This window comes from Cyclopterus lumpus, chromosome 2 (genome assembly GCF_009769545.1).
Source record: "Cyclopterus lumpus isolate fCycLum1 chromosome 2, fCycLum1.pri, whole genome shotgun sequence".
NCBI lineage: Eukaryota > Metazoa > Chordata > Actinopteri > Perciformes > Cyclopteridae > Cyclopterus > Cyclopterus lumpus.
The window spans coordinates 7,336,361-7,345,003 of record NC_046967.1 but is presented as its reverse complement, the minus strand read 5'-3'; positions in this window follow the sequence as shown (position 1 = coordinate 7,345,003).

The following is an 8,643-nucleotide window of genomic DNA, read 5'->3' as shown; positions in this document are numbered from 1 at the left end:
GTAATCTTTTGTTTTCCATTACTTATTCTATTAAGCTTCTGCTATGAATTGCCCTGTAGTTTTTTTTTATTAAGTATGTTATATTATTTTAGGTGTTTAATTAAGTGTCTTTTATTTTACTCTTTTTAAAATCTTATTTATGTGTTGTTTTATATCGTCTTCAGTCTACATTTTATGTCTCATGTAAAGCACTTTGAATTGCCTTTCTTTTGAAAGCTGCCGTGCAAACACACTTTGCTGTTATTTTAGTACATTAGATTATTTTCATAATCAAATGTTGTGGCCCCAGCGAAGGAAAAATAATACAGACAATTGTAGAGATTTGTTTTCAATTTAAGAAAATAATAATAAAAAAAACAAAAATAAAAGCTTCCACACAAATACGAATGTGACACGCTGTAAATTGGTAATAAAATCAGCCAGCCAGGCATGGAGGAGTGGAGGCCTGAAGCTGCTCTGTGGCCTGTGCCGACTCTAAGCCAGTAGTTTTGTGCCCCCTTCTGGCAAAATAGTGACCAGCTGACATCAGAGCTTGTAATAAAGTGGTGATATCTTTTGTCCAGAGACACGAAAGGCCAACGCAGATGCCTAGATTGTCCGCGACTGATTCGTGAGCGCGCCAATAAAACAGATAATAACTGATATGATCCAAACATGTATCCTGTACTGCGAAGCATACGTGAACAATAAAACATTCTTCATTTTCATACCAGCCTGCAAAGCTCACCATATGAGGAAATATCTCTTGAACCTTTAACCCTTGCATATACCTGCCCAACGTTAACCCTTACCAGTACAAGAAAAACACACACTAATAGGATTGTTTAGCAGAATGCCGTAGTGAAGACGCCATAACTCCATCTCCATAACTTGTCGTGTTAATTTCCACGACGGATGCCAACTTCGCCCCTCTAGCTTCCTGATCTTTCTTTTTTTCACATGCTTTCCTCCTCATCCTCATCCTCTTCCTCATCATTCAGTCCGACTCTCCATCTCCCATCTCCCCTTCCATGTGTTCTACTCTGCCCATTTCCCTTCCTCTCCTCCTCTGTCGTTCCTTTCAGTCCTCCTTTCCCCTGTCTTGACCCCTCAAATCTCGTCACACTCCCCATTCATTTCCACAAAAAGAGATGCTGACTTTGCGGTCGTTCAGCGGGGTGAGAGGCAAGATGGGATGTGTGTATCCCATCTTGTATGTACTGTATGTGTGTGTGTGTGTGTGTGTGTGTGTGTGTGTGTGTGTGTGTGTGTGTGTGTGTGTGTGAGAAAGAGTGTGTGTGTCCATGGGAACGAGGATTTTAACTGGTGGCAGAGAGGAGGAGAATAAACTTTTATTGTGACTGATGGCTTCCTATTAAAAAGGCCGCTATCATCATGATGGAAAGAGACCAACAGAGAGAGGAAGGGAGGAAGATAAAAAGGAAGTGAAGGCCAAGAGACTAGAGAGAGCGAGGGGGGAAATAAAAAGAAAAGAGAGAACACATAAAAGAGACAGAAAGACGGTTAGTGAGGGAATGAGGAAATGAAACAGGAGAGATGATGATGAAGAAGAAAAAAGAGAGAGAGGCAGGTGGAGAATATTAGAGGAAGAGCAAAGATGAAAAGAGAGAAATGAGATGGAGATAGTGAGACAAAAGAGATAAAGAGGGGGGATAAGATGTTGTTGTCCTCATCACTGCCCAAATAGAAACAGGTGACGGAGAAGAAGAAGAAAAACAACCTGATTACATCTGAACCTCTGCTGATCCAGAGATGGTTCGATAGCACTTGGAGAAAAGAAAGTGTTTTCTTTTGTTGCTTTACCGAGACCTCCTTCTCAAGCATGGAGGCAACAGCTCCAAATAATATGAAAAATAAAAAAGAAGAATGGGAACTTTAACTATATGAGTTGAAAAGATCCTTGAATCCGCCTGTTAATGCACGCTCTGTTGACTGGTTGGCATGAAAACGTGCAGACGTTTAGACCATCATGGCACAACTGCTAGTGAGTTAAGAGATGCACTGCCACATAAATTCTTATGATGAGCCTGTCTTCTTCTTTTTCAGCAGGTAAGATTACCTATTAATCATACACGGCACCATTGAAGGGGGTTTAAGGTCATTAGTGGCACCTCTGAGTTACTTTACTTGGCCGATCACAAACAACAGAGTTTTGGTGCTTTAAAGGCGACAACTTAAAAAACACACATAGTCCTACAAGTTAACCAAACGCCACACCAAATTCCAATCTCAACACTTGAAAGTGAGTGAATGAATCGGGTACTTCTGGAGATCTACATGAACCACTCTTCACATACAATGCACGGCACAGCACTCATTTTAAAAGAGAAAATACGTGACTTTTAAAGCCTCCGGTTAGTTCCTTCCTTCCAAAACCGTGGTCGAAGAACACCAGGAGTTTTCATTCAAACAAAAGTATGCCAAATTCATCAGAACACGCGGGGACGAATTGCTTCTTAAGTTATATATCTATAAAATATATTAATATATATATATATATATATATATATAAAAATATATAGATATATATATATAAAAATATATATTTATATATAAAATATATTTTATATATATTATATATTATATATATAAAATATATATATAAAAATATATATATATCAAATATATTTTATATATATATATATATATTTTATATATATTTTATATATATATATATATCCGTTTACAAATGAGGTTGAGCATTAGTGCATTTTGATTTGATCCCCCCCCCCCCCTCAGCTGGCCGAGTTCAACGTGGCTCCTCTCGAGTCATACTGTTTTTGTTGTCGCTGCGCACAAGCAGGAGGGTAAACAAATCCAGTTTTAATAAGGGCTTGTAGCTCATAATCCTCGGCCGCCAGCAGGTGAGGACCAACATATGGGGCGAGACCACAATGAGCGGACAGCACGAACACACACACACACACACACACACACACACACACACACAGCAGCTGTCGCTTGTTTTCCGAGGCGAGGCCGATCCAACGAGGACGCCGTGGGTCTTGGGGAGCTACGCCAAGAGGGAAAGGAAGGAAGGGGAAAGGTGGGTGAGGGGGAGGAGGGGAGGAAGAGATATATATTCATGCGAATGGCAGAAGGTGAAGAAAGGAGGTTTCCTGCCACCACCACATTTTCTAATACGAGACGATATTTTATACACAAAGTGCTCCGTGGCTATTATAATCGGACGTGAAGCAGACATTTCACTGCTGTGTGTTTTTAGCTTGACTAATTCGCTGTTTTGTACACACAATGCCGTTTGACTAGTGGGACTCGTTCATGGTTACTTTGCCCTAGTGTGCTTTATGGCGATAAAACACTTTCAGCGAGAGGGTGTTGAAGAAAGAAGAAAAAAAATCAATTTCCCCCCTGACCGATTTGGTTACACACAACGTGAACACATAGCTGTTGGTCTTGTTTTTAGCTAACAAACATTTTGTTGTTCTCGTTGCATACAATCCAGACTAGGGAGGTTTTCATGAATCAACAGCCCGCAGACGTTCAGTCTTGTTAGTTTAAAACTGAGGGGGATTTGATGTCACACATAGTGTTCGTTTGTCCTCTTTTCCATGGCCACAGGAGCCACACTCGGTCTGGTTTACAACTCTGCTTTCTCTTCCCCTTTTCTGGCTTCCTCATACCGTCTGTCATCACTCTCCTCCCCCCCCGTATTCTTAATTTCTTCCCTGTTTGGTTAACTCTCCCTCTCACTCTCCGTCTGCCTTCCCTTTTGTCTGCCTCTCCTCTCTTTTCCCTCATCTGCTTCTCCTCTCGTTCCCTCTCCTCCGTCGCAACCCATTCCCGGCTTCTTATACGAGCTGTGAAAAATGATTGTCTGCAGGATGAAGTGGACAGAATTCTTCGCCGGGCGTAATGGGCTGACAAAATGAATCGCGGCCTTTCTCGCCATCCATCACCGCTCTTGAGGCGACTGCGGTTAAGATCTGTGAAGGTGCTGGCTTATTGATTACTAGTTGTAACTACAGAGTGTCTGATTCAGTGTTCGTGGCATGGCAGGGTGGAGGAGGGAGGGGAAAGTGGTTGGCGGTGGGTGGAAGGGGGAACGCAGGCTCTCAAAAAAAATCTACTTTTGATAGATTTTAAATGGTGAAATATTGATTTCTGTCCAGCCCAAGGCCTGGCCGAGCGGGCCACGGCCATTTGTCGGGAGGTATAATGCCGGACAACCAGTTCTGCTGGCCACCATCAGTCATTCTGACACAGGGAAAAATGAGAGAGGAAGGGAGAAAAAAGGGGGGGAGGGAAAGAGGAAAATAAATAAATCAGCGGTTCAATCCTTTACCTTCATTCAATTCTGGTTGAATCTCCAACATGTGAAAGGCCTCACACATCCAGCTCATAAGCTGAATATATGATGATTCTGTTAAAAACACTGACTCATTGGTAAGAACAACAACAACGTCCCCAAAAAGCAATGCAAACCAACATCCACTCCCCCCATTATCTTGCAATTGGTGAAACTGAGAATGTTGGTGGCGGTGGGGGGCGTATGGAGGGTAGTGACCTACTAAGAGAGCAGACCATGAAAAGGTGATTATTGCTCCTAATTGCTGTCCATAGCAGCAGCAATAATGTGGGCAGGTAGCATTAATCTACATTAAAGACGTCGGGAGACGGAGCGCATTTCTGCTGATTCACACCCATTTAAGGGTTGCGTGTTGTGGCGCTGATAAGCTCGAACTAATAGTGTTTTTTAATGCAGCGGTTTGCGATTAACTCATTGTGATCCGAGCCTCACAAGAGATGTCATGATCACAACTGCACAAACAGCGCTTTTTTTTTATGTTGCAGCACAAAGTCAAACATTTTAACAATCCAAATAAATACCTTGTGGGGAAAACTGAAAATATACTTCAAGAAACAAGAGCAAATGTTGTTGGGCTATCACGGAGGAATGCTTTTAAATGTTAGCAAAAGAGGATTGATAGACCAAAACAGAGCTAAAGGTACACTTACAGGCCAGAAACACGTCTCCAAATGAACGGTTGCTGGCGTGATCTGTGAATAGCTGTTCGCTGGCAAGTTTAACCTACAAACGTTTAAACTTCAAGAATTGGAAGACACCTCAGATACTGCCGAAAATGCTGGTTCGGGTAGTGGCGAGTACACTAGTCATCCCGTATCAAGTTATCATTTCCTTCTCCAGCTAAACTTATGCTACACAGGATCAACGGCGACACGTGCCACTCTCTACCTGACTCGTACATCCTGCCGGATCGGTACTGAGCATGAGGGGAGCAAGCTAGCTGTTGGTGGGCAGCACAGAGCTAACGTTAATGGAGGTTGCATTGAGTTACATTATGATGCGTTCAAACTGTATGAAGTGAACATTTGTATTGGTCAAAGGCAAATGACTACTTTATCATTCTGTGTCCAAATGCTATCTTGTAAAATATAGTTTGTCTTATTTCAGAGAGATGTTTTCACAGCAATATAAAATAAAAATATTTTTTAAGGCACCGGTGTTGGATTGGTATCGGCCCGGGTACGCAAATATTGGGAAGGGAAAAATGATATTGTAACGTCTCTGCAAGCAGGCTAAGTGGGCAACAGCCCCAGCCAGACCCCAAACCCTTAGCTGTGTGGCTATGTGCTAAAATCCATTTTTTTTATTACAATATGAACTGATGATAAGGGCCTTAAGGTTGCTAATACATTTTACCCGTTATTTCTGTTGACATTACGCTTACATTATACATATTCTGAAGTATATATATATAAAGAAGGAAAAAAGAAAAGAAATACTAAATTAGCTGACAGACTGCAAAACAGCAGCACCGAGTATACATGCTGACCGGATGGGTACTTAAATGAGAAGGGCCAATAGGGGGTCAGCAAGTTAATCTGAGCTTGGTCTGTATGAAGCGGTTGCAGAATTTGGGGTTCATCAACTCAGTCTAGTTGCTGCATGTGATATCCTGAAGATTAATTAATGAATGCAAAACATTTGTAATATTGTGATATTGAGGAAATTCAGTTTATTCCAGTTCTGCAACTCAATCCGTCATAATTTAGATTTAAACCCTACTGGGTGCAATGCAATGTTTTGGTCCTGAGAAGAAGCGAAAAAAAATTAGGTCGAGAGCAGGTGGTGACCGCCACCCACGCACCCTCCACATGTAACACACACACACACACACACACACACGCTTGGAGCACAGAGGAAGCTCGGCCCTGGTGGGAGGTCTGAGGTCTGGTCCTCCACATTCCACAGACAAGTGTCTAGCACCTGCTAGGCCTCAGTCAGCCTTTACTGGCCAACAGATTAGGACGGGCGGACACACTCCAAATCCGTTTACTTTACAGTCTGTGTATTTGTGTGTGTGTGTGTGTGTGTGTGTGTGTGTGTGTGTGTGTGTGTGTGTGTGTGTGTGTGTGTGTGTATGTGTATGTGCGTGGGAGAAAGAGAGAGAAGTTATTCTGCAACAAACTGTGAAATATTCGCTCACCGAATTATTGTTGGCTTAAATCTGAATTTCATTGTACTAAAAAGAACAGACAGTGACATTAAATCACAATATAACACAACACAAATGCCTCTGAGAAAAAGCACACACACTCACACTCACACACACACACACACACTGTACTGCATGGACATTAGAAATGCACACACCCCTTCAGCAGCCCATGTCTGACAGGTGCACATGTCAGTGGTTAGTTCAACCTGGATCAGAGCATTTGGTCTCACTCTGTAGCAGCCAGGCCCCTAGGGTGTGTGTGTATGTGTATGTGTGTGTGTGTGTGTGTGTATGTGTGTGTGTGTGTGTGTGTGTGTGTGTGTGTGTGTGTGTGTGTGAAACCCACGGGCCCCAGTACCCAGACACTACCCATATTGTTTTCTTCAGTGGAGCTAGAAAAAGGGGAGCTGATTTACAGAGCTGTCTGGCACTGGAGCACACGGATGCATGACTGACTCGGCCCCTAATGGAGTTTTCAGCTTTGGATTTACACCTCTCCGTCTCCGTCTCCGTCTCCGTCTCTGAGAGGAGCGGAGCGCCGCTTAAGCACAACGCGGCCGCCCGCGCGATCACGTCCCGCGGCGGCGGTTGCCTCGGGCCCCTTCTTCCCTCGCGCCATTTTGTGAGCCTTATCAGAGGTTATGGATCCCTAGATTGGACATTTTCACTCTTTTTGTGCTTTTTTTCTCTCCATAAAATCCCTTTTTTGTGTATTTGCACCCTTATAATTGTGCAACCCTTACAATATTTAAATTAAATAAAAAATGTTTTAATCTAAAATCAATTGATTCCAGTTTGACTAAAGTAGGATTTCACTCAACAACCTTACAACTACTCTTTATTTTTACTCTTTATTGTGTCATTTGTTAAATAAAAAATAGCATAAACTATTTTCCCCTATTATTATTACCCATATTTCCTGTCTCTTATTACCCATATTTCCTGTCTCTCTGATCAAATTAAGGCATACAATGCCCCAAAAACTAATCTTTATGTAATAATAAGGCATAACCGATTGATTAATCGATCAAAATTGTTGCAAACGTATTCTCTGGCTATCAGGGTTTTCTAGGAATAACATACTAATGTATTGACGAAGCAACCGCTTTAGACAACTAACAACAAAAGCGAAGAGTGTCACGGCTATGAAGTGTTCAGAAATGTGTCAGAGAGAAGAGGTTTCGTACATGGCTCTCCTCTCAACATGGCAGCGTGGCCAACCATCGCCCTCTTCTCATCTACCCGCCAGAGAGCCAGAGACGATAACGCTGGGAATCCAACATTCGCGCTTAAATCGGTTTTGTGTGTGTCGGATTGCTGGACTTCCATCAGGGCAGGACTGTGTAACTGCGTGCAGCTGCCCCCCCACCCCCACCCCCTCCAAAATGACCCATTTCACAGCTCGCAAAGAATTTAGCCTCCAAACTATGTGAACGAATCCATTCCTGTACTTTGGGAAGGACACCCACTCACATGTGGATGTAATGTTTCTATCAGTTTAGTCCCGATGGCACGGGCCCAGGTCTTTATCTGGTCTGAAGATTGTGGGCTGCCGATTAAAACCTTTAATTTGTCATTACGACGTCTGTCCGTATGACACGCGGGGCTTTGAAACAAAGTGCATTTGTTGTTTTATAAGATGTTTTAAAATCAGACCACTGTTAATAAACGGTCCGATTGATTCAAAGTGCATCTGTTGTCAGGAAAATAAAAGATTTAATTGAATGCCCTTTTTTAATGACATGTTATTCAAGCCACCTGCTTTGCTTACAACATACAGTTGCAACCACACAATGCTGAATATGCAAGAGGAACTTTGGTGGGGTCTAGACCCTGTGGTTCTATATTTAGAAAGAAAGGCCTTAGATGTCACCAGCCAATCAGAGAGTGAGCTGAGTGAGCAGACTCCTTGGTCCTTGGTCAGAGGACCTCGTAATGGCTCCCACAGTAGAAGCTCTGGTCCAACATCAACTGTTGGCAGCTGCTAATGAATGCTATATAAACCCAATTTCCTTAATCCACTTACATTTCTTCAGATTCTGTGGCGCAGTAAGCCTATTAGGCCACAGAGCTGTGGCGAATCACTGAGATAAAAGAGAGGCTGAGGAGGAAGGAACTACCGCGGCACGATTGTCTTCTGGAGCGTCAGAGCAGTGCG